General features: G+C 51.3%; 1 pseudogene; it reads left to right on the top strand.

The window, feature by feature from the left end:
* The first annotated feature begins 382 nt into the window (after positions 1 to 382).
* LOC141101028 (torsin-1B-like) overlaps positions 383 to 23,965 on the top strand; it is an 82,711-nt pseudogene continuing 59,128 nt past the window's right edge.

The raw sequence follows: 23,965 nt of genomic DNA, 5'->3' as shown, positions 1-23,965 counted from the left end.
TGTACAGAGATGAATGCATTAAAAGAAGGAGCAAATGGGTTGTTTTGCGCTGCCGTGAAAGAATGGAGGATGCCAATCCAGTAGTACGTGGTTTAATCGTCACCTCTTTTCAAAGCAAACAGCTTCTCCATCAAGACATCCACCATTTGGTTTGGCATCCACCATTCTTTTATGGCAGAACAACCCATTTGCTCTTTCGTTTTATGCATTCATCTCCTCGTGGGTCTGCAGCAGCCTTAAAGGGGTTGTCCACTACTATGACAACCCCTTCTTGACCTAAATGTTTGGCCTTGATAAAATAAAAACATCTATACTCCCCTCCCATTCCAGCGCTATTCCAACGGTATCACGAATCGAGGTCCGGGAGCTCTGTTGCGGTGTTATGACACATGATGCCTGGCACCCAATCAGTGCTGGCGTCACTGTCCTCACCTTCGTATGGATTCGTATGGAAAAGTCAGAGATAAGTCACAGGCCAGACTTCCTTTTCATGTTCATGGCCAGCACGGTAGGTGAGTATAGGGTTATTTTTTATTTTATAGGGGCCATACATTTAGTTCAAGAAGGGATTGTCCAAGTAGTGTGTACACAACCGAATAATATGAGCATATTTTGTGCACTTCTGTTTATATTGCTACTCAGATAAGACCCTACTTACGCTTTTTCTTCTTTCAGTTTTTCCTTTTTATAACTTTGTACAGAGAGGCAGCTTATTATGCCCAAAGACCTAAGACTTTTACATGCCAGTCCCTTTGATTCTCAATGGCCACCAACATTTATTCTCCCTGGATAATCAGAAGGTGCTGGCATAAGGACACTGCCTGAGTGTTCAGGTAGAGGTGTCCTGTAACTTTTCAGTGTTTGCCATCTCATCTGCCTTAACGCTTCCCTGCTGTTACAACTCTGCTACTTTACTGTACAGCTTTACTATATTGTGGTTCTAGCACTGCTACTCAGACTCTTCTGCATCGCTGTGCCAACTTTGCCACAAAGAACTCTGTTTCTGAGCCAGCTCTACTTCACCAGTTCCTCCCTACAGAATCAACTCTGCTTCATTACTGAGGCAGATCCGGTACATGGAAACCTGTTGCTCTGCTATTCCGACTCCTCACCAATGAGTCTGTTCTTCTTTCCCACTTGCCTATATTGCGAAGCTGGCTAACGGTTTTCCGGTTTGGCCACTTCTAACATGTTGATTCCAACATAATTGCCCTGCTGCTCCAGCTCTGCCAGCCTCTGCTTCATAAAAACTGCTCAGTCAGACCAAGGGCTTTATGGATCTACCTCTGCAAGTGAGATGTGGCGCCCCTGAGGCTCAGTCACCACAGAGGTACTGCAGCTTCTCCTAAGGTGTGGTGCCCCACCATCCAGGTAAGTTGGAGGCTCCTGACCATGCTCCAACACTCGCACCCCACACAATAGAGTAGTTCAGCAAAACCACATTGCGGCTCCTTGCTTAGAGAGAAGCAGAGCACCTTTGGTGGTTCCCTGCTTGGAACACTAGACGTGCTGGGAGGTGGGTGGAGTTTAGGATACATATAAAAGAGTGGGACGGTTCCAGGATTAAGGTTCAGTTCAGTTGAGTTCAGAGGTTGAGTAGGAGAGGAAGCCACTCAGGAGGAGTAGGGATCCCTGGAAGAGGGATGGAGGAAGGAGTGCTGCAGCTGCCTCAGTGACCTGAGCCAGCTGGCACAGGAAAGGAAAGAAGGAGAAGGACATTGAACCGAAGCCTGAGCTTCCATAGAAGGGAAAAGACAAGTACGGAATGCAGGAGTAAAAGTGAACACAGAGGACGTGGGTTAGAGGAAGAACCCTGCCTAGAAGTTCTAAGCGCAAGGCCGGGGCCCGGTCCCCGAGGTTGTATGGACACTAATGGTTCTGCAGCAGACACCGGTGGAGTAGTGGGATGTAAATGCACTACTTCCATCTAAGACTTGAGTGCACAACAGCAATACGGATAGAGAGCCGGGACTTAGGAGTAGAGAGTCCCCGAAGCAGGCTACAGCTGTCTGCCGTGCAAGTAGAGTTCTTGGGAACATCTGTTAGGAGGAACTCCAGTGTAACTCAATACTAGTAGAACTTCACACTTAAAGGCACTATAGAGGAGACGTTCGGAAAAGGCACATAGAATCATAGAATCATAGAATCGTAGAGTTGGAAGGGACCTCCTGGGCCATCTGGTCCAACCCCCTGCTCAAAGCAGGATTCGCTAAATCATCCCAGTCAGATGTCTGTCCAGCCTCTGTTTGAAGACTTCCATTGAAGGAGAACTCACCACTTCTCGTGGCAGCCTGTTCCACTCATTGATCACTCTAACTGTCAAAAAGTTTTTTCTAATATCTAATCTGTGTCTCCTCCCATTCAGTTTCAACCCATTGCTTCTAGTCTTTCCTTGTGCAAATGAGAATAAAGTTGATCCTTCTACAATGTGACAGCCCTTTAGATATTTGTAGACAGCTATTAAGTCTCCTCTCAGTCTTCTCTTTTGCAAACTAAACATTCCCAAATCCTGCAACCTTTCCTCATAAGACAGGGTTTGCAGACCGGTCACCATTCTGGTCGCTCTTTTCTGAACTTGCTCCAGTTTGTTGATGTCTTTTTTAAAATGTGGTGCCCAAAACTGGACACAATATTCCAGATGAGGTCTGACCAAAGAGGAGTAGAGGGAAATAATGACTTCACATGATCTAGACTGTATGCTTCTGTAAATACATCCTAGAATTGCATTTGCCTTTTTTGCTGCTACATCACACTGTTGACTCATATTCAGTCTGTGATCTATTAGTATACCCAAGTCTTTTTCACATGTGCTGTCACTTAGCCCTATTCCTCCCATTCTGTATATGCTTTTTTCATTTTTATTGCCCAGATGTAGTACTTTGCATTTCTCCCTGTTAAAAACCATTCTGTTAGTTGCTGCCCACTTCTCCAGTTTATTTATATCTTTTTGAATCCTCTCTCTCTCTTCTCTAGTATTAGCTATCCATCCTAGCTTAGTGTCATCAGCAAATTTAATCAGTTTACCCTCAATTCCTTCATCTAAATCGTTGATAAAGATGTTGAACAATACAGGGCCCAGGACAGAGCCCTGTGGTACCCCCACTTGAGACATTCTTCCAACTGGATGTGCAGCCATTTACGACCACTCTTTGGGTCAGATCACTAAGCCAGTTATGAATCCACCTAACAGTTGCCTTGTCCATTCCATACTTAGTCATTTTTTCAATAAGGATTGTATGAGAGACTTTGTCAAATGCTTTGCTGAAGTCAAGATAACCTATATCTACAGCATTTCTTGATCCACCCAATCAGTGATTCCGTCATAGAAGTTGGCGGAGTGTGGAAGGGAGCATTCCATCTTGCCTGGAGGTTGACTGAGTCCCTGACCCGGAGGACACGGCACAGAAGCGGGCACTACAGACTGTGAGTAAAGCTTTGGAACTACATGCCCTGGTGTCCTCCATTCCTTCCTGCGTCCGTCCGCCTGGCACTGCTACATCCCCTGCGCCGGACACTACACCATCTAAGTGTCTCCACTTCTACACTGCCCTGGGACAACAGCCCTGCCTGTGGAGGGCTATACCATCCTTGCTGCAACACACCATCTGTCCCAGAGGATCTGTCTGCAGTGTCGGCTTAACACCTCCCTTGCCGAGCACCACAGGTGGCGTCACGAACTATTCATCTTACTACATCCCACCATTCACAACATCTCCCCAATTAATTGGGAACCCAGGGCCACGGTCCGGGTCACCGCCGCTGTGACACATCCTGCCGATACTGGCCCAGTACCGACTACCCCACGGCCCTGGGAGAGCGACCCAGAGACATAACGGGTGGCTGACAATAACAGCTGTCCTCCAAAATGTGGGCACCACCAATGCATCACTGCGACCACAAGGACATAGGCATATAAAGTTTTGCTCAAAACTTTACATACCCGGGCAAAATTTTTGCTTTTTCAGCCTTTTTTCAGAGAATATGAATCATAACACCAAAATGGAAAATCAGGGGCTCTGTAAAAAAAAAACCATGGTCAGGTAGATAAACAAAAATTTCATCCACAACTGCCAGAAAAATTGTTCGGGATGCAAAGAAAAACCAAAAATAACATCAGCTGTAATACGGGACTCTGTGAAAATTGTGTGTGGCTGTTTCAAGATGCACAATAAGGAGGCACTTGAAGAAAAATTGGCTGCATGGTCGAGTCGCCAGAAGAAAGATGAATGCAGTACGTTATCAGCAAATACTTGAGGCAAATTTGCAATCATCAGCCTGGAGGCTGCGCATGGGACGTACTTGGATATTCAACATGACAACGATCCAAAACACAAGGTCAAGTCAACCTGGCATTGCCTACAGCAGAACAAAGTGAAAGTTCTGGAGTGGCCATCTTAGTCTCCTGACCTCAATATCATTGAGCCACTCTGGGAATATCTCAAGCGCACAGTTCATGCTAGACAGTCCAGGAATTTACAGGAACTGGAGGCTTTATACCAAGAAGAGTGGGCAGCTTTACCATCTGAGAAAATAAAGAACCTCATTCACAACTACCACAAAAGACTTCAATCTGTCTTTGATGTTAGAGGGGGCAATACACGGTATTAAGAAATGGGGTATGTGAACTTTTGATCAAGATCATTTGGATGTTTTGGGTTGTCAATATGATTTAAAAAGAGAAAACACAATAGTTTTACAATAAATGACTTCACCCAACCACTAACCATGAGTGAAGAAAAAGTTTTGGTGTCATCATTCATATTCTCTGAAAAAAGGCCAAGAAAGCAAAAATTCTGCCAGGGTATGTAAACTTTTGAGCACAACTGTAGCAGCCCTAAACAACATATGGTGCAATATAGTAAGCTGTGGGCCTAATATTCCCTCTCTGCATCCTTTCTTCCCTATATTATATCCCTAGGACAAATATTGGTGCAGTACTGCCTAATAAATTGTATCCATTCATTTAATTCAAGGAATTGTCTTGGCCCTATGGAGTAGGAGATGGCTGACATTCAGGACCGGACCCCTTTTTTGGCACATTTATGTTTACAGTGGGGAAAAAAAGTATTTAGTCAGTCAGCAATAGTGCAAGTTCCACCACTTAAAAAGATGAGAGGCGTCTGTAATTTACATCATAGGTAGACCTCAACTATGGGAGACAAACTGAGAAAAAAAAATCCAGAAAATCACATTGTCTGTTTTTTTTTCATTTTATTTGCATATTATGGTGGAAAATAAGTATTTGGTCAGAAACAAGCAATCAATATTTCTGGCTCTCACAGACCTGTAATTTCTTCTTTAAGGCTACTTTCACACATCAGGTTTTCGGCGTCAGGCGCGATCCGGCGTCGTGCCGGAATGCCGGATCCGGCAAATGTTTTGTAAAACCTGAAGTGCCGGATCCGGTTTTCTGCCGGATCCGTCTTGTTCTTGACAGATAAAACCGGATCCGTCTCATCCGGTTCATCCGTTTTTCTATCCGTTTTTCTATCCGTTTTTCGACGGATTACGCCGGATCCGGTTTTTAAAATTGACCCTTGTGGCCTTCCGAACGGGATTGGCTACTGGAAAACTAGATATAGCGTGTTCCTACAGCCCTTCTTTGACAGGTTGTAGAGAAGAAAGTGCAGGTTGGAGAGAAGAGCAAGTTACTGGCGAAGATGGATGTTGTCATTGGAAATATTACCACTAGAAGTTCTGTGACGGTTTCAGGGACAATTTTCCACTATACTTTATGTCACCTCAAGGCAGAGTACACTGGGATGACAGAGTGTGAAAGATTTGTGCCCTAAACTTGTGTACCTTCTGGACCAACAGTATATACCTTTGCCAACCAAAGTTGGCTATCTTGTCATGGTCTTACTATTTTTAGCTTTAGGCCACAGGTGTGTACCTGGTTGTGTTTTATGCAAAGTATTTCACCTTTTAACAAAAGTTGTGTACATTGTTAGGAAATCACCAACAATAAACACAACTTTTTAGGTGAAATACTTTGCTTCAAACACAACCAGGAACACAACTGTGGCAAAAAGCTAAAATTTACCCACAGTTATATACCTGGTTTTGAATACCTTTTTACCTTTGAAATACCCTGTATTTAACCTTTTTTTAAAACATAGTTCGCCGCAGAAAGAAATGACAGACAACCATTGTGAAACGATAATTTAACTTTTATTTAAATTTTTTTCTTTTTTATGTTTTTAAAGTGCAAAAAACTTTTTTAATAAAGGTTTTAAACCCAATGGGCATTTTTATTACAACAAAAAAAGATTACAAATCTGTGTACTGTGGGGTGGAAATACTGCTGGAGGGGCTGCGGGACACTTCGACACTGGGTGTGTGGAGAGAGGACTGGGATCGTGGTTGGGAAGGAACAGTTAGAGGTGAAGGTGTGGAAAAAGCTACAGAATGGGTGGACATGTGGGAGGCAGAAGAGGTGGTGGGCGGTGGAGTGGAGGGTTGGGCAGGGACTGTAGGCGCAGATGATGTTGATGGAAAGTTGTGTGGGGAAGGAGTTTGGTACGGGGAAGGAGTTTGGTATGGGGAAGGAGTTTGATACGGGGCAGGTTGCTGGAAGAGGGGAGATGACTGGTACTGGGGAGGTTGCTGGTATGTAATAGGAGGGGGAGGATGGAAAGTGGCTGGAGGGGGTGCAGATGTAATAGGAGGGGGAGGATGGAAAGTGGCTGGAGGGGGTGCAGATGTAATAGGAGGGGGAGGATGGAAAGTGGCTGGAGGGGGTGCAGGTGGAGGAACTACAGTGGTGGGAGGTGGAGGTTGGGAGGTAACCTGCTGTAGAGCACCGTGGCACGAATGCATTATATGCATCTGCTGGGTAGGAGATAGTGTTGCCATGCGCTCCACAACAGACCTGAAAAAGGTGTGGTTTGGCGAAGATCTTGCTTCTGAATGCATGGTTTGCAGAAGTGTCTTCACCTCCAGAATGCTGGAGTTGATCTGCTGAAAGCCTGCGGAGATTTGCTCTGACAAGACTTTGAGACAGTTCTGGAAAGATGCATTCAGATGCAATAACTCTTGCGCATAACTCTTTTCCTGACCCCTCTCCCGCTGCCGCCCAGTACCCGCAGGTGTACTAGAGGCGGCAGGGGCAGAAGGGTGGGGTAAAGGGAAAGCGATCTCCTCACCAGCAGCTTCATGTAATGTAGACGGCCACGATGTTCCTGTGCTGGTGGATGGGACAGATGGGTCGAATGTGTGGGAAGGCTGGGAAGGTGCAGATGTACCGGGGCGGTCGAAGTGTCCCTCGGTGCCGGTCTCCTCAGGGATCGCCTCAGAAGGGTCCAATCGTGCAGGCTCCCGAGTGCTGCTCACCGTGCTGTGTAATAAAGAGAAAAAAAAACAATTAAAATAGTGACATGGTATGGCCCTGGCTGAAAAAAAAAAGTTACATCTAACATTTTTTTCACATGTGGTGTGTAATATTTACCTTCTGGTGAGCATTGTTTCCCGGAGGAACGACAGGGCTTGTGCGTACTTGTACTTGCTCCTGCGTCCTCCAGATCCACTCGGGGCCTGCATCTCTTTATTGAACTCCTTCTTGAAACGATCCCTCACAGACCGCCACCGATTCACAATTCTGTTCCCTGAAACGAGAAAGGAGTGGTTAGTATACAACATCAGTGTTTCACAAACTCCAGTCCTCATGGTCCCCAGGGGTCATGTTTTCAGGATTTCCATAGTAAATAGAAATCCTGAACACATGATCCGTGGGGACCACGAGGACTGGAGTTCGGGAAACACTGGTTACATCAAGCAACCGTTACTGTATATACTTACGCTCTTTAATCTGGGCCCGAGCTTCGAGGTCCTCCCAGCGGCCCACAAGGAGAGAACAGATTTCCTCCCAGAGTCGTCGGGTAATGATCAGGTCAGCGTGGCGGCGGTCAGCCATATTCCAGAGCGGCTCCCTTTCTCTGACGAGATCGATGAGGCGGTCCACATCAATCCCTCCATCCTCACCGTCAGAGTCGGGAGCACGCTGTGAAGGCTGTTAAAGAAAAAGACAAAAATAACATAATTAGCCTCCACAAAAGAAATGAAATAAAAAGTGCAAAAAAACAAAGCAAAAATATTTATACTTACACGCTGGTGACCGCCGCGTTGCTGTCGCCGACGACCCTGGGAGGCACTGCGAGGACCTCTTGGCCGAGCACCAGATTGGGAAGACTAGAGAAGAAAACAAAAAATGTTATGTCTTTGGATGTAGGCATTTGTTTGCTGTGTGTGGTCTGCAGAACATTGTTTTCTATGTGTTGTGTGTAGTGTGATGTTGTGTTTCTGCGTTTGATGCAAAAAACTTACCAATTGTGAGCCCACTCCAGGTGTCTGTCCACCCCTTCCTTCTTCTTCTGGGAGCTCCTCTTCATCTTGTGATTCCTGTTTTGAAATAAAAGGCAATGAATAGACATATATTACAGAGATGATGGATTTTGGAAATAAAAACTTACCGTCAAACGCTGACGATGCGAGGGAGGGCTCCCAGAAGAAGATGTGCTGTCCTGTTGATGGCCAGACTCCATGGCTGTGGGTATTGCTGCTGCCAGTGATGCCATTTCTGCTGCTGCTGCTGCATCTGTTTGGCGGCTGTTGAATAAAGAGAAACAAAGGGCCAATGAATATCTTGATATTCCATGGCCCTAGTTTGGAGGAATGGGGGATTTGATAATTACCGTCTCTCATCTGCTTCTGGACTCCCCTCCCGTTCAGCATGCTGCTCCATTTGGGGTGGTGCTGATGGTGCTGCTGCTGCAGATGTCTGCTGCCTTCTCCTGCGCCTGGTTGCTGTCTTGGGTGGCATGTTGGGTGTGGCTGTGGGTCCCACTGTCTTGCTTTTATATATGTCTTGTGGGCAGAGCTACTGAGCATGCTCAGACCAAAAAAAACGGATCCGGCCACCGGATCCGGCTTTCGCCGGATCCGGCGCATTGCGGCGCTCATAGGCTTTCATTGTGTGGAAAAGCCGGACGCGCCGGATCCGGCGGGTACGGCTTTTTCGCCGGAGACAAAAAACGTTACAGTAGACGTTTTTTCCAGCCGCCGGATCGCGACACATTGCCGGATCCGGCGAAAACCGGATGAAACGCATGGCCATCTGGCGCGATCCGGCGCAAATGCAAGTCAATGGGGGGGAAACCGGATCCGGCATTGCATTTCGCCGGATCCGGTTTCTGTCAAAAGCGCCGGATCGCGCCTGAAGGCGAAAACCTGATGTGTGAAAGAGGCCTAAGAGTCTCCTCTTTCCTCCACTCATTACCTGTAGTAATGGCACCTGTTTAAACTTGTTATCAGTATAAAAAGACACCTGTGCACACCCTCAAACAGTCTGACTCCAAACTCCACTATTGTGAAGACCAAAGAGCTGTCAAAGGACCCCAGAAACAAAATTGTAGCCCTGCACCTGGCTGGGAAGACTGAATCTGCAAAAGCCAACCAGCTTGGAGTGAAGAAATCAACTGTGGGAGCAATAATTAGAAAATGGAAGACATACAAGACCACTGATAATCTCCCTCGATCTGGTGCTCCACGCAAAATCCCACCCCGTGGGGTCAGAATGATCACAAGAACGGTGAGCAAAAATCCCAGAACCATGCGGGGGGACCTAGTGAATGAACTGCAGAGAGCTGGGACCAATGTAACAAGGCCTACCATAAGTAACACACTACGCCACCATGGACTCAGATCCTGCAGTGCTAGACGTGTCCCACTGCTTAAGCCTGTACATGTCCGGGCCCGTCTGAAGTTTGCTAGAGAGCATTTGGATGATCCAGAGGAGTTTTGGGAGAATGTCCTATGGTCTGATGAAACCAAACTGGAACTGTTTGGTAGAAACACAACTTGTCGTGTTTGGAGGAAAAAGAATACTGAGTTGCATCCATCAAACACCATACCTACGGTAAAGCATGGTGGTGGAAACATCATGCCTTGGGGCTGTTTCTCTGCAAAGGGGCCAGTACGACTGATCCGGGTACATGAAAGAATGAATGGGGCCATGTATCGTGAGATTTTGAGTGCAAACCTCCTTCCATCAGCAAGGGCATTGAAGATGAAACGTGGCTGGGTCTTTCAACATGACAATGATCCAAAGCACACCGCCAGGGCAACGAAGGAGTGGCTTCGTAAGAAGCATTTCAAGGTCCTGGAGTGGCCTAGCCAGTCTCCAGATCTCAACCCTATAGAAAACCTTTGGAGGGAGTTGAAAGTCCGTGTTGCCAAGCGAAAAGCCAAAAACATCACTGCTCTAGAGGAGATCTGCATGGAGGAATGGGCCAACATACCAACAACAGTGTGTGGCAACCTTGTGAAGACTTACAGAAAACGTTTGACCTCTGTCATTGCCAACAAAGGATATATCACAAAGTATTGAGATGAAATTTTGTTTCTGACCAAATACTTATTTTCCACCATAATATGCAAATAAAATGAAAAAAAAAACAGACAATGTGATTTTCTGGATTTTTTTTTCTCAGTTTGTCTCCCATAGTTGAGGTCTACCTATGATGTAAATTACAGACGCCTCTCATCTTTTTAAGTGGTGGAACTTGCACTATTGCTGACTGACTAAATACTTTTTTTCCCCACTGTATATGATGGATGTTTCTAGGCCGCAGCTGAATAAACAAGTCTGGGGGCCGCAGTGCACAAAATAAGGATTAATTTGTGGTAGAAACTACTACATGGAGTAGGTGTTATTTATTGGATAGAGATTCCCAGGATGTTTATCCATCCCATAAACATGAAGTGAAGTGTGATAAGTGTGACGAGCAGAGATGAATGGAGGGCAGCAAGAAAATACAATGATGGAGACAAAGAAAACATCCGCACAGGATGTAACTAGTATGGGCACAACGGGCCATAACCAAAACCCCTGCGGCTGGGCACGGCGCTGTCTGCTGATGTGAGGAGACACATACAGATGTGGCACTGACAAGTTTGTCACCATTAACACCCCCGTGTGATATTATGTGTTTCTTCTGTAATTTGCCACAGAAGTCAGAAAGAAAGGAATAATCTGAAGTATCACAGAACGTAGTCATAGTGGAGGCATTGTGCATTGATCTATGTGCAAACCTCCCAACCGTCCTTGATCCAGTAGGGCATTCCTGGATTTGGGGAGCTGTCCCGCTGTCCCTGGAGAACAAGGAGATGTCCCAACTTCAACTGTGTTTGCATCTTGAGGCACGTCCTATTCCAAAGCATGAAATATATATATATATGTATATATATATATATATATATATACCCCAATACGATCACTGCCAACTCCACAATAATCAAAGGAACTGTTAGCTGCCACCGCCAATCGTTTATACACGTTACTACGTTACCGGTAGTGCATGGCTTCAGAGCGGTGGTTTTCAGAGCAAGAGAAATAGAGATATTCAATTTTAGATATTTAATCCGGAAAGGTAGGCAGTGTTTATAAAAAATATTCAAAGATGTTACAAAATGGGAACAAAGCAATACGGTACTAAACCTGTGCCACGGAAATGGCTCAGAGCCTAGCGGAGAGAGGTAGTCCTTAGGAAAATGGACAGAACCACAGCAAGCTACACCTTCCAGGACTGACAAATGACCAAAACCCAAACTCTGATTTTCATTAGATCAAGGTTACACCAACATACATCCCCTTGGTGAGCTCAGATCAGGGCTGATTGTGGGATGTGCTAGGTATTTAAGAAGTTTATGAGATCCCCAACTTTCAGAATATCTTCACCCCTGGTGGTCCCAGGTGGGGATATCATTGACATGTTTCCTATCACGATTTTACCTTTCTATAGAGATGAAACACGGCATGGAGAAGGGGGGTTAAGATTTAAAGGTGCATAATACCTGTAGAAGGGGTGCCAGGATGCAAGAAATAGACGTTCACCTGTAGTTGGGGGGTGTCAGTACATAAAGGACCATAATACTTTGGAAACAGGGTGCTAGGATGTGGAGGTCCTTTATACCAGGAGAATTTGGTGCCAGGATCAGGAGGTCCATAACACCTGGAGAAGGTGGTGCCAGGATCTAGAGGTCCATAATACCTGGCTGGGGAAGAAGACTACAAAAGCTCCAGTGATACATTACAATGCAGCTGTATGGCAGTTCCCATTCCGCACTGTAGGATCCCATTTTCACAACTTTCCCAGTGTGAGATACTGAGTATCAGGAGACTATAAATCATACGATGACTGTTACCCTGTATCACTACTATCAGAACACGAGGTGCTCGCTACACTGAGAATAATGAGGTGAACACGGAGACGCAGCACAGGCCTAATGTAGAACAGCTGCCCTGATAAGGAGAGAATGTGGATGGCGGGCAGATCAGGGGCATTCCTCGGGTTATCCAATAACCAGACCTGAGCCCCAGCTCCCAAGGGAATCTATTCTGAGAGTGGCCATATAATGCCGATTATTACTATGGCATGCTATGATAATTTCATTATCTAGTCTCATTCAATCCAGGTATTTATTAAAATATTCTTGCAGTCAGATCCTCAGCCTTACTACACATTTTAGGGGAATAAATTTGGGTTTCGAAGTTGGGGGTAGGAAGAGGTTTATAAATAAGTCTTTGTCCATAGCAGAGCAAAAATCTCCTTCCTTTCAGTTATACTTTTTTTTTTTTTACAAATTTTCCACATTGATTACACATCACTAAAACAGGATCCACCATTCACAATAGGTGATGTCACAGCTCACCTTCTCCTCTTCCTGTAGTATGACTGACAATACCTCTATATACAGTGTATAATACAGGATCCACCATTCACAATAAGTGAGGTCACAGCTCACCTCCTCCTTTACGATGACAGATAACACCTCTATATACAATAGATAACACAGGATCCACCATTCACAATAGTTGTTGTTACAGCTCACCTCCTCCTGTATAATGACAGATAGCACCTCTATATACAATAGATAACACAGGATAAACCATTCACAATAGGTGATGTCACAGCTCACCTTCTCTTCCTGTACTATGACTGACAATACCTCTATATACAGTGTATAATACAGGATCCACCATTCACAATAAGTGATGTCATAGCTCACCTCCACCTTTACGGTGACAGATAACACCTCTATATACAATAGATAACACAGGATCCACCATTCCCAATAGTTGATGTCACAACTCACCTCCTCCTGTACAATGACTGATAACACCTCTATACACCAAAAATAACACTGGATCCACTATTCACAATAGGTGATGTCACAGCTCACCTTCTCCTCCTCCTGTACAATGACTGATATCTACTGTATAGAGAGGTGTTATCAGTCAATGTACAGGAGGAGGAGGTCAGCTCTGACATCATACATCTCTGAGTGGTGGATCCTGTGTTATCTACTGTATAGAGAGGTGTTAACACAGGATCCACCACTCACAGGTGATGTCACAGCTCACCTCCTCCGATAACACAAAAGAATGAACTTAGCACCCTCTTGAGAGGGGAAACACCATTTTTTTTCCTAAGGATTTCTGGGTACTAGTAATTTCCTCTAGATTTGCCCATACATTTCATGTTTTTTTATGGTTTTCTAGTTGTGTTTTCTTTCCTTACATTGAAAGACATAGAAAGCCCAAAAGCAAATGACCGACCCTTTGTAAAAATCAAGTTTAGTTGGACATTTCTATGTATAGTTTGAGGAAGAGTTTCTATTTGTATAGAGAGATGTGGCCCACATCGTAGTATTGTGCTTGGCAATATTAGTTGTAAGTTCATAGGCGAGCTCTGGTGATGAGAATGACTGACAGTGTAGAGTGTGGAGGAGAGAGAAAGCAAAACTGAGTTTATACTGCCACCTTGTGGGAAAATGAGGGAAATGCATAAGTAAAATTCTGTTTCTTTGCTGTTAGAGCTGTGTAGTTTGTATAACACCAAGGGCTCTAGCGCCACCTATTGGATGTAGCAATCCCAAAAGTCAATATTGACCTTTTATTGAGTCTGTTTAAGGGTTGATATTAACTTGTAGGACTTGTATGTTCCTCCTATAGGTGACACCCATAATTTAGCAGCAGGTCTGTCACTGACAGCAAATGTGTCCAATTTCAAAACTGACCTACCCAAAATGCAAGGAAGGATTAAAAGTGGCATGTGCTAAAGCAGGCTCAGACTGGACCACTGCGGTGAGATGATCCCACTGGTGGGCTCCTGAGTAGGAGTGGTCCCCCCACTTCCTATATGATCAGTAGTGGGCACAATACAAAAAAAGCAGAATCTCATCATTCATTTACCGAACTACTGTTATTATATAGAACAACTAGATGGGCATTTCCTGAAGGAAATACATGGTGCTTGAACAGCGCTGCCAGCTTTACAGCAGTGTATCAGGTGTCGACTGTGAGAAAGTAAAGTTAGAATATGAATGTTGTGTATAGCCACTTTGGCACATTCGGCCACTTGGTAGCCACTTTGGCACATTTGGCACCTCTGCAGCCACTTTGGCCACTTGGTAGCAACTTTAGCCATGTTGACACATGCTGCCACTTTGCCTCGGTGGCCACTTTGGCACTCCGGGCCCCTCTGGGGCCACTTTTGCACACTGGGCTTCTAAAGCCACTTTGGCGTCCGACTGCAGTGATGGGGAACCTTGGCACTCCAGCTGTTGGAGAACTACAACTCCCAGCATGCCTCAACTGCTGCCTCAACGGCCGCAGGTTGCAAGGGCATGCTGGGAGTTGTAGTTTTACAACAGCTGGAGTGCCAAGGTTAGCCATCACTGGGTGGGGCTTTTCAGAAGCCAATGGCGCGCTGCGCCTTTAAGACCTTGAATCAGCGATCTGTCAGCTTCTATTAGCTAATACGGGTCACGTGTGGAAGCTGCACTTGCATAGCTGCCATCTTTGTAAGGTCACTGCACCTGCGCTGTGGCTTCAATCCATGTCAGTTGGGAGTCATGGAAAGGTCGCCATTAATTCCTATGGGAAAATTTTTGCTTAAAATGTGATTTTTTTAAAAAACTACAAATCGGATCGACTTCAAAAATACATAGCACACCTGTCCCCACCGAGGGCTTCGAAACGCCGCCTGAATGGGGTCTCTGCGCTGAGCAGTTTGGGCCACATTAATTGCAGAAAACACAGAGAAGAAGAAGGAGAACTAGATGTGTATTTCCTGAAGGAAGTACAGATAGTGGTTTGAAATGGTGCCCGGGCTGCCCCTTTAAGAGAGACTTGCCTGCTGCCCCTGCAAGACTTTCAATTCAGGATCCATTTTAACTGTGGGTGCCTCTCAGGGGCCACTTTGGCCTCAGGGTCTGATTTGGTGGGTGGGGCCCCTCAGGATCCATTTCGGTGGCCTGGGCTCCTCAGGGCTTGAATTGCTGGCCGAGATCTCTCAGGGTCTGATTTTGTGGGTGGGGCCCCTCAGGGTCCGATTTTGTGGGTGGGGCCCCTCAGGGTCCGATTTTGTGGGTGGGGCCCCTTATGGTCCGATTTTGTGGCCGGGGCCCCTCAGGGTCCGATTTTGTGGCCGGGGCCCCTCAGGGTCCGATTTTGCGGCCGGGGCCCCTCAGGGTCCGATTTTGCAGGTGGGGCCCCTCAGGGTCCGATTTTGTGGGTGGGGCCCCTCAGGGTCCGATTTTGCGGGTGGGGCCCCTCAGGGTCCGATTTTGCGGGTGGGGCCCCTCAGGGTCCGATTTTGTGGCCGGAGCCCCTCAGGGTCCGATTTTGTGGCCGGGGCTCCTCAGGGTCCGATTTGATGGGCGGGGCCTCACAGGGTCTGATTTGGTGGGAGGGGCCACACTGGGTCCAATTTGGTGGGCGGGGCCCCACAGGGTCCGATTTGGTGAGTGGGGCCCCACATGTCCAATTTCGTGGGTGGGGCTCCTCTGGTTCCGATTTGGTAGATGGGGCCTCTCAGGGTCCGATTTGGTGAGCGGGACTCTTCAGGGTATGATTTGGCAGGCGGGGCCCATGAGGGTCTGATTTGGTGGGCGGCGCCCCTCATGGTCTGATTTGGTGGGCGGGGCCACTCTGGGTCTGATTAGGTGGGCGGGGCCCCTTGGGGTCAGATTTGGTGGGTGGGACCCCTCAGGGTCTGATGTGGTGGGCGGGGCCACTCTGGGTCCAATTTGATGGGCGGGGCCCTTCAGGGTACAATTTGGTAGGCGGGGCCACTCTGGGTCTGATTTGGTGAGCGGGGCCCCTCAGGTCCAATTTGGTGGGCGTTGCCTCTCTGGGTCCGATTTGGTGGGCGGGGCCACTCCGGGGCCGATTTGTTGGCCTGGGTAGCTCAGCCTCCGATTTGTAGGCCAGGGTTGATCAGCCTCCGATTTGGAGCCTGGGGTCACTCAGCATTCGATTTGGCGCGCCGGCCCTTTAAGGCTCATTTTGGTGCGCCGGCCCTTTAAGATTCACTTAGGCGCGTTGGCTGTTTAAGAGCTAGTTTGGCGCACTGGGCTTCTAAATTCACTTTGGCGTACATTCTCTCTCAGGGGCACGCGTCATGTGATGAAGCTAGATTTGCATTTGTGCTGTGGGTTTCGCTTTAAGAGCTGATATTATCGCCAGAAACTGTGTCCTGAGGGGGTCATGTGAAGTTCTTTGGCGTTGGCATAGTAACTGGGTCTGCCTGCGCATATCAATGAGCTAAACTGCCATTTGAATCGCCTCAGGGCATATTTTCTCTAAGGCAAAATTTCCCCATGGAAAAGCATTGAGACAATACATTCAAAAGACGGGGAAAAAAATTTTCTAATGCAAATTGCGCAAAAACTACAAATCCAATCGACATGAAAATTACTTAGCACACCTCTCGTGGACGCTGGCTTCGAAATGACACCTCAAGGGAGTCTGTGCGTGTAGCGGTTCGGGCCGCATTAATTGTGGAAATCAACTGAATAATAAGAATGAGTTAGCAGCGGTCGGATTACAACATTAATACTAGATGTGTATTTCCTGAAGGAAGTACAGATAGTGGTTTGAAATGGTGCCCGGGCTGCCCCTTTAAGAGAGACTTGCTTGATGCCCCTGAAAGACTTTCAACTCAGGATCCGTTTTACCTGTGAATGCCTCTCAGGGGCCACTTTGGCCTCAGGGTCTGATTTAGTGGGTGGGGCCCCTCAGGGTCCGATTTGGTGGGCGGGGCCCCTCAGGGTCTGATTTTGTGGCCGGGTCCCCTCAGGGTCTGGATTTGTGGGTGGGGCCCCTCAGGGTCCGATTTTGTGGGTGGGGCCCCTCAGAGTCTGATTTTGTGGCTGGGGCCCCTCAGGGTCTGATTTTGTGGCTGGGGCCCCTCAGGGTCCGATTTTGAGGGTGGGGCCCCTCAGGGTCTAATTTGGTGGGCGGGGTCCCTCAGGGTCTGATTTTGTGGGTTGGGCCCCTCAGGGTCCGATTTTGTGGCCGGGGCCCCTCAGGGTCCGATTTTGTGTCAGGGGCCCCTCAGGGTCCGATTTTGTGGCCGGTGCCTCTCAGGGTCCGATTTTGTGGTTGGGGCCCCTCAGGGTCCGATTTTGCGGCCGGAGCCTCTCAGGGTCCGATTTTGTGGTTGGGGCCCCTCAGGATCTGATTTTGTGGCCGGGGTCCCTCAGGGTCCGATTTTGTGGCCGGGGCCCCTGAGGGTCCAATTTTGTGGGTGGGGCCCCTCAGGGTCCGATTTTGTGGGTGGGGCCCCTCAGGATCCGATTTTGTGGTTGGGGCCCCTCAGGGTTCAATTTTGTAGGTGGGGTCTCTCAGGGTCCGATTTTGTGGCCGGGGACCCTCAGGGTCCGATTTTGTGGCCGAGGCCCGTCAGGGTCCGATTTTGTGGCCGGGGCCCGTCAGGGTCCGATTTTGTGGCCGGGGCCCGTCAGGGTCCGATTTTGTGGTTGGGGCCCCTCAGGGTCCGATTTTGTGTGTAGGGCCCTTCAGGGTCCGATTTTGTGAATGGGGCCAGTCAGGGTCCGATGTTGTGGCCGGATCCCCTCAGGGTCCGATTTTGTGGGTGGGGCCCCTCAGGGTCCAATTTTGTGGCCGGGGCCCCTCAGGGTCCAATTTTGTGGGTGGGGCCCCTCAGGGTACAATTAGGTGGGCGGGGCCACACTGGGTCTGATTTGGTGGGCGGGGCCACTCTGGGTCCGATATTTGGTGGGCGGGGCCACTCTGGGTCCGATTTGGTGAGCTGGGCCCCTCAGGGTCCAATTTGGTTGGCGGGGACCCTCGGGGTCCGATATGGTGGGCGGGATCCCTCGTGGTCCGATTTGGTGGGCGGGGCCCCTCGTGGTTCGATTTGGTGGGCGGGGCCCCTCGGGGTCCGATTTGGTGGGTGGGGCCCCTCGGGGTCCGATTTGGTGGGCGGGGCCCCTCAGAGTTCAATTTGGTCAGCAGGGACCCTCAAGGTCCGATTTTGTGGCCGGGGCCCCTCAGGGTCTGATTTTGTGGCCGGGTCCCCTCAGGGTCTGGATTTGTGGGTGGGGCCCCTCAGGGTCCGATTTTGTGGGTGGGACCCCTCAGAGTCCGATTTTGTGGCTGGGGACCCTCAGGGTCTGATTTTGTGGCTGGGGCCCCTCAGGGTCCGATTTTGAGGGTGGGGCCCCTCAGGGTCTGATTTTGTGGGTTGGGCCCCTCAGGGTCCGATTTTGTGGCCGGGGCCCCTCAGGGTCCGATTTTGTGTCCGGGGCCCCTCAGGGTCCGATTTTGTGGCCGGTGCCTCTCAGGGTCCGATTTTGTGGTTGGGGCCCCTCAGGGTCCGATTTTGCGACCGGAGCCTCTCAGGGTCCGATTTTGTGGTTGGGGCCCCTCAGGATCTGATTTTGTGGCCGGGATCCCTCATGGTCCGATTTTGTGGCTGGGGCCCCTGAGGGTCCAATTTTGTGGGTGGGGCCCCTCAGGGTCCGATTTTGTGGGTGGGGCCCCTCAGGATCCGATTTTGTGGTTGGGGCCCCTCAGGGTTCAATTTTGTAGGTGGGGTCTCTCAGGGTCCGATTTTGTGGCCGGGGCCCGTCAGGGTCCGATTTTGTGGCCGGGGCCCGTCAGGGTCCGATTTTGTGGCCGGGGCCCGTCAGGGTCCGATTTTGTGGCCGGGGCCCGTCAGGGTCCGATTTTGTGGCCGGGGCCCCTCAGGGTCCGATTTTTTGGTTGGGGCCCCTCAGGGTCCGATTTTGTGGGTAGGGCCCTTCAGGGTCCGATTTTGTGAGTGGGGCCAGTCAGGGTCCGATGTTGTGGCCGGATCCCCTCAGGGTCCGATTTTGTGGGTGGGGCCCCTCAGGGTCCAATTTTGTGGCCGGGGCCCCTCAGGGTCCAATTTTGTGGGTGGGGCCCCTTAGGGTCCGATTTTGTGGGTGGGGCCCCTCAGGGTACAATTAGGTGGGCACTCTGGGTCTGATTTGGTGGGCGGGGCCACTCTGGGTCTGATTTGGTGGGCGGGGCCACTCTGGGTCCGATATTTGGTGGGCGGGGCCACTCTGGGTCCGATTTAGTGAGCTGGGCCCCTCAGGGTCTGATTTGGTGGGCAGGATCTATCAGAGTCCGATTTGGTGGGCGGGGCCCCTCAGGGTCTAATTTGGTTTGCGGGGACCCTCGGGGTCCGATATGGTGGGTGGGATCCCTCGTGGTCCGATTTGGTGGGCGGGGCCCCTCGGGGTTCGATTTGGTGGGTGGGGCCCCTCGGGGTCCGATTTGGTGGGCGGGGCCCCTCGGGGTCCGATTTGGTGGGTGGGGCCCCTCGGGGTCCGATTTGGTGAGCGGGGCCACTCTAGGTCTGATTTGATGGGCGGGCCACTCTGGGTCCGATTTTGTGGCCGGGGCCCGTTAGGGTCCGATTTTGTGGCCGGGGCCCGTCAGGGTCCGATTTTGTGGTTGGGGCCCCTCAGGGTCCGATTTTGTGGGTAGGGCCCCTCAGGGTCCGATTTTGTGAGTGGGGCCAGTCAGGGTCCGATGTTGTGGCCGGATCCCCTCAGGGTCCGATTTTGTGGGTGGGGCCCCTCAGGGTCCAATTTTGTGGCTGGGGCCCCTCAGGGTCCAATTTTGTGGGTGGGGCCCCTTAGGGTCCGATTTTGTGGGTGGGGCCCCTCAGGGTACAATTAGGTGGGCGGGGCCACTCTGGGTCTAATTTGGTGGGCGGGGCCACTCTGGGTCCGATATTTGGTGGGCGGGGCCACTCTAGGTCCGATTTGGTGAGCTGGGCCCCTCAGGGTCTGATTTGGTGGGCGGGATCTATCAGAGTCCGATTTGGTGGGCGGGGCCCCTCAGGGTCCAATTTGGTTGGCGGGGACCCTCGGGGTCCGATATGGTGGGCGGGATCCCTCGGGGTCCGATTTGGTGGGCGGGGCCCCTCGGGGTCCAATTTGGTGGGCGGGGCCCCTCGGGGTCCGATTTGGTGGGTGGGGCCCCTCGGGGTCCGATTTGGTGAGCGGGGCCACTCTAGGTCTGATTTGGTGGGCGGGCCACTCTGGGTCTTTTTTGGTGGGCGGGCCACTCTGGGTCCGATTTGGTCAGCAGGGACCCTCAGGGTCCGATTTTGTGGGTGGGGCCCTCAGGGTCCGATTTTGTGGTTGGGGCCTTTCAGAATTCGATTTAGTGGGCGGGGCCCCTCAGGGTCCGATTTGGTGGGCGGGGCCCCTCAGGGTCCGATTTGGTGGGCGGGGCCCCTCAGGGTCCAATTTGGTGGGTGGGGCCCCTCAGGGTCCCATTTGGTGGGCGGGGCCCCTCAGGGTCCGATTTGGTGGGCGGGGCCACTCTGGGTCTGCTTTGGTGGGCGGGGCCACTTTGGGTCCGATTTGGTGGACGGGGCCATTCAGGGTCCAATTTGGTGGGCGGGGACACTGAGTCTGATTTTGTGGGTTGGGCCCCTCAGGGTCCGACTTTGTGGCCGGGGCCCCTCAGGGTCCAATTTTGTGTCCGGGGCCCCTCAGGGTCCGATTTTGTAGCCGGTGCCTCTCAGGGTCCGATTTTGTGGTTGGGGCCCCTCAGGGTCCGATTTTGTGGTTGGGGCCCCTCATGGTCCGATTTTCGGGGCCGGGGCCCCTCAGGGTCCGATTTTGCGGGTGGAGCCCCTCAGGGTACGATTTTGCGGGTGGGGCCCCTTAGGGTCCGATTTTGCGGGTGGGGCCCCTCAGGGTCCGATTTTGTGGCCGGGGCCCCTTAGGGTCCGATTTTGCGGGTGGGGCCCCTCAGGGTCTAATTTGGTAGGCGGGGCCCCTCAGGGTCCGATTTTGTGGGTGGGGCCCCTCAGGGTCCGATTTTGTGGCTGGGGCCCCTTAGGGTCTGATTTTGTGGCTGGGGTCCCTCAGGGTCTGATTTTGCGGCCGGAGCCTCTCAGGGTCCGATTTTGTGGTTGGGGCCCCTCAGGATCTGATTTTGTGGCCGGGGTCCCTCAGGGTCCGATTTTGTGGCCGGGGCCCCTGAGGGTCCAATTTTGTGGGTGGGGCCCCTCAGGGTCCGAATTTGTGGATGGGGCCCCTCAGGATCCGATTTTGTGGTTGGGGCCCCTCAGGGTTCAATTTTGTAGGTGGGGTCTCTCAGGGTCCGATTTTGTGGCCGGGGACCCTCAGGGTCCGATTTTGTGGCCGAGGCCCGTCAGGGTCCGATTTTGTGGCCGGGGCCCGTCAGGGTCCGATTTTGTGGCCGGGGCCCGTCAGGGTCCGATTTTGTGGTTGGGGCCCCTCAGGGTCCGATTTTGTGTGTAGGGCCCTTCAGGGTCCGATTTTGTGAATGGGGCCAGTCAGGGTCCGATGTTGTGGCCGGATCCCCTCAGGGTCCGATTTTGTGGGTGGGGCCCCTCAGGGTCCAATTTTGTGGCCGGGGCCCCTCAGGGTCCAATTTTGTGGGTGGGGCCCCTCAGGGTACAATTAGGTGGGCGGGGCCACACTGGGTCTGATTTGGTGGGCGGGGCCACTCTGGGTCCGATATTTGGTGGGCGGGGCCACTCTGGGTCCGATTTGGTGAGCTGGGCCCCTCAGGGTCCAATTTGGTTGGCGGGGACCCTCGGGGTCCGATATGGTGGGCGGGATCCCTCGTGGTCCGATTTGGTGGGCGGGGCCCCTCGTGGTTCGATTTGGTGGGCGGGGCCCCTCGGGGTCCGATTTTGTGGCTGGGGCCCCTCAGGGTCTGGATTTGTGGGTGGGGCCCATCTGGGTCCGATTTTGTGGGTGGGGCCCCTCAGGGTCCGATTTTGTGGCTGGGGCCCCTCATGGTCTGATTTTGTGGCTGTGGCCCTCAGGACCTGATTTTGATGGTGGGGCTCCTCAGGGGCTAATTTGGTGGACGGGGCCCCTGAGGGTCTGATTTTGTGGGTGGGGCCCCTCAGGGTCCGATTTTGTGGCTGGGGTCCCTCAGGGTCTGATTTTGTGGGTGGGGCCCCTCAGAGTCCGAATTTTTGGCTGGGGCCCCTCAGTGTCTGATTTTGTGGCTGGGGCCCCTCAGGGTCTGATTTTGAGGGTGGGGCCCCTCAGGGTCTAATTTGGTGGGCGGGGCCCCTCAGGGTCTGATTTTGTGGGTGGGGCCCCTCAGGGTCCGATTTCGTGACCTGGGCCCCTTAGGGTCTGATTTTGTGACTGGAGCCCCTCTGGGTTCGATTTTGTGGCCGGGGTCTCTCAGGGTCCGATTTTGTGGGTGGGGCCCCTCAGGGTCTGGTTTTGTGGGTGGGGCCCCTCAGGGTCCGATTTTGTGACCGGGGCACCTCAGGGTCTGATTTTGTGGTTGGGGCCCCTGAGGGTCCTATTTTGTGACTGGGGCCCCTCTAGGTTCGATTTTGTGGCCGGTTGTCTCTCAGGGTCCGATTTTGTGGTTGGGGTCCCTCAGGGTCTGATTTTGTGGCCGGGCCCACTCAGGGTCCGATTTTGTGGGTGGGGCCCCTTAGGGTCTGATTTTGTGGGTGGAGCCACCTGGGTCCATTTTGGTGGGCGGGGCCACTCTGGGTCTGATTTAGTGGGCGGGGCCCCTCATAGTCCGATTTGGTGGGCGGGGCCCCTCATGGTCCGATTTGGTGGGCGGGGCCCCCCTGGGTTCGATTTGGTGGGCGGGGCCCCTCTGGGTCCGATTTGGTGGGCGGGGCCCCTCTGGGTCCGATTTGGTGGGCGGGGCACCTCTGGGTCCGATTTGGTGGGCGGGGCCCTTGAGGGTCCGATTTGGTGGGCGGGGTCAATCTGGGTCCGATTTGGTGGGCGGGGCTCCTCGGGGTCCGATTTGGTGGGCGGGGTCAATCTGGGTCCGATTTGGTGGGTGGGGCTCCTCGGGTTCCGATTTGGTGGGCGGGGCCCCTCAGGGTCCGATTTGATGGGCGGGGCCCCTCTGGGTCCGATTTGGTGGGCGGGGCCACTATGGGTCCGATTTGATGGGCGGGGCCCTTTAGGGTCCGATTTGGTGGGCGGGGTCACTCTGGGTCCGATTTGGTGGGTGGGGCTTCTCAGGGTCTGATTTGGTGGGCGGGGCCCTTCAGGGTCCGATTTGGTGGGCGGGGCCACTCGGAGTCTGATTTGGTGGGCGGGGCCCCTCAGGATCCGATTTGGTGGGCTGTGCTACTCTGGGTCTGATTTTTTGAGCGGGGCCACACTGGGTCCGATTTGGAGGCCAGGGTGGTTCCGCCTCCGATTTGGAGGCCGGGGTGGCTCAACCTCCGATTTGGAGGACGGGGTCGCTCAGCTTTCAATTTGGCGCGCCGGCCCTTTAAGACTCATTTCGGTGCGCTGGCCCTTTAAGAATCACTGTGGCACGTCGGCCCTTTAAGAGCCAGGGTGGCTCACTGGGCTTCTAAATCCACTTTGTCGCACATTCTATCTCAGGGGCATGTGTCATGTGATGAAGCTAGATTTGCATTTGTGCTGTGGGTTTTGCTTTAAGAGCTGATATTATGTGGCAGAAACTCTGTCTTGGAGAGGTCATGTGACGTTCGTAGGTGTTGGCATAGTAACTGGGTCTGCCTGCGCATATCAATGAGCTCAACTGCCATTTCAATCGCCTCAGGGCACGTTTTGCCATTACCCATTGAAAAGCACTGGAGACAGTGCATTCCAATGACGGGAAAAAAAAATT

Source organism: Dendrobates tinctorius, unplaced genomic scaffold (assembly GCF_039654945.1).
Source record: "Dendrobates tinctorius isolate UK_male_01 unplaced genomic scaffold, ASM3965494v1 ptg000113l, whole genome shotgun sequence".
NCBI classification, from domain to species: domain Eukaryota; kingdom Metazoa; phylum Chordata; class Amphibia; order Anura; family Dendrobatidae; genus Dendrobates; species Dendrobates tinctorius.
Note: the sequence above shows the minus strand (reverse complement) of the source record. Positions and strands in the feature narration are given on the sequence as shown.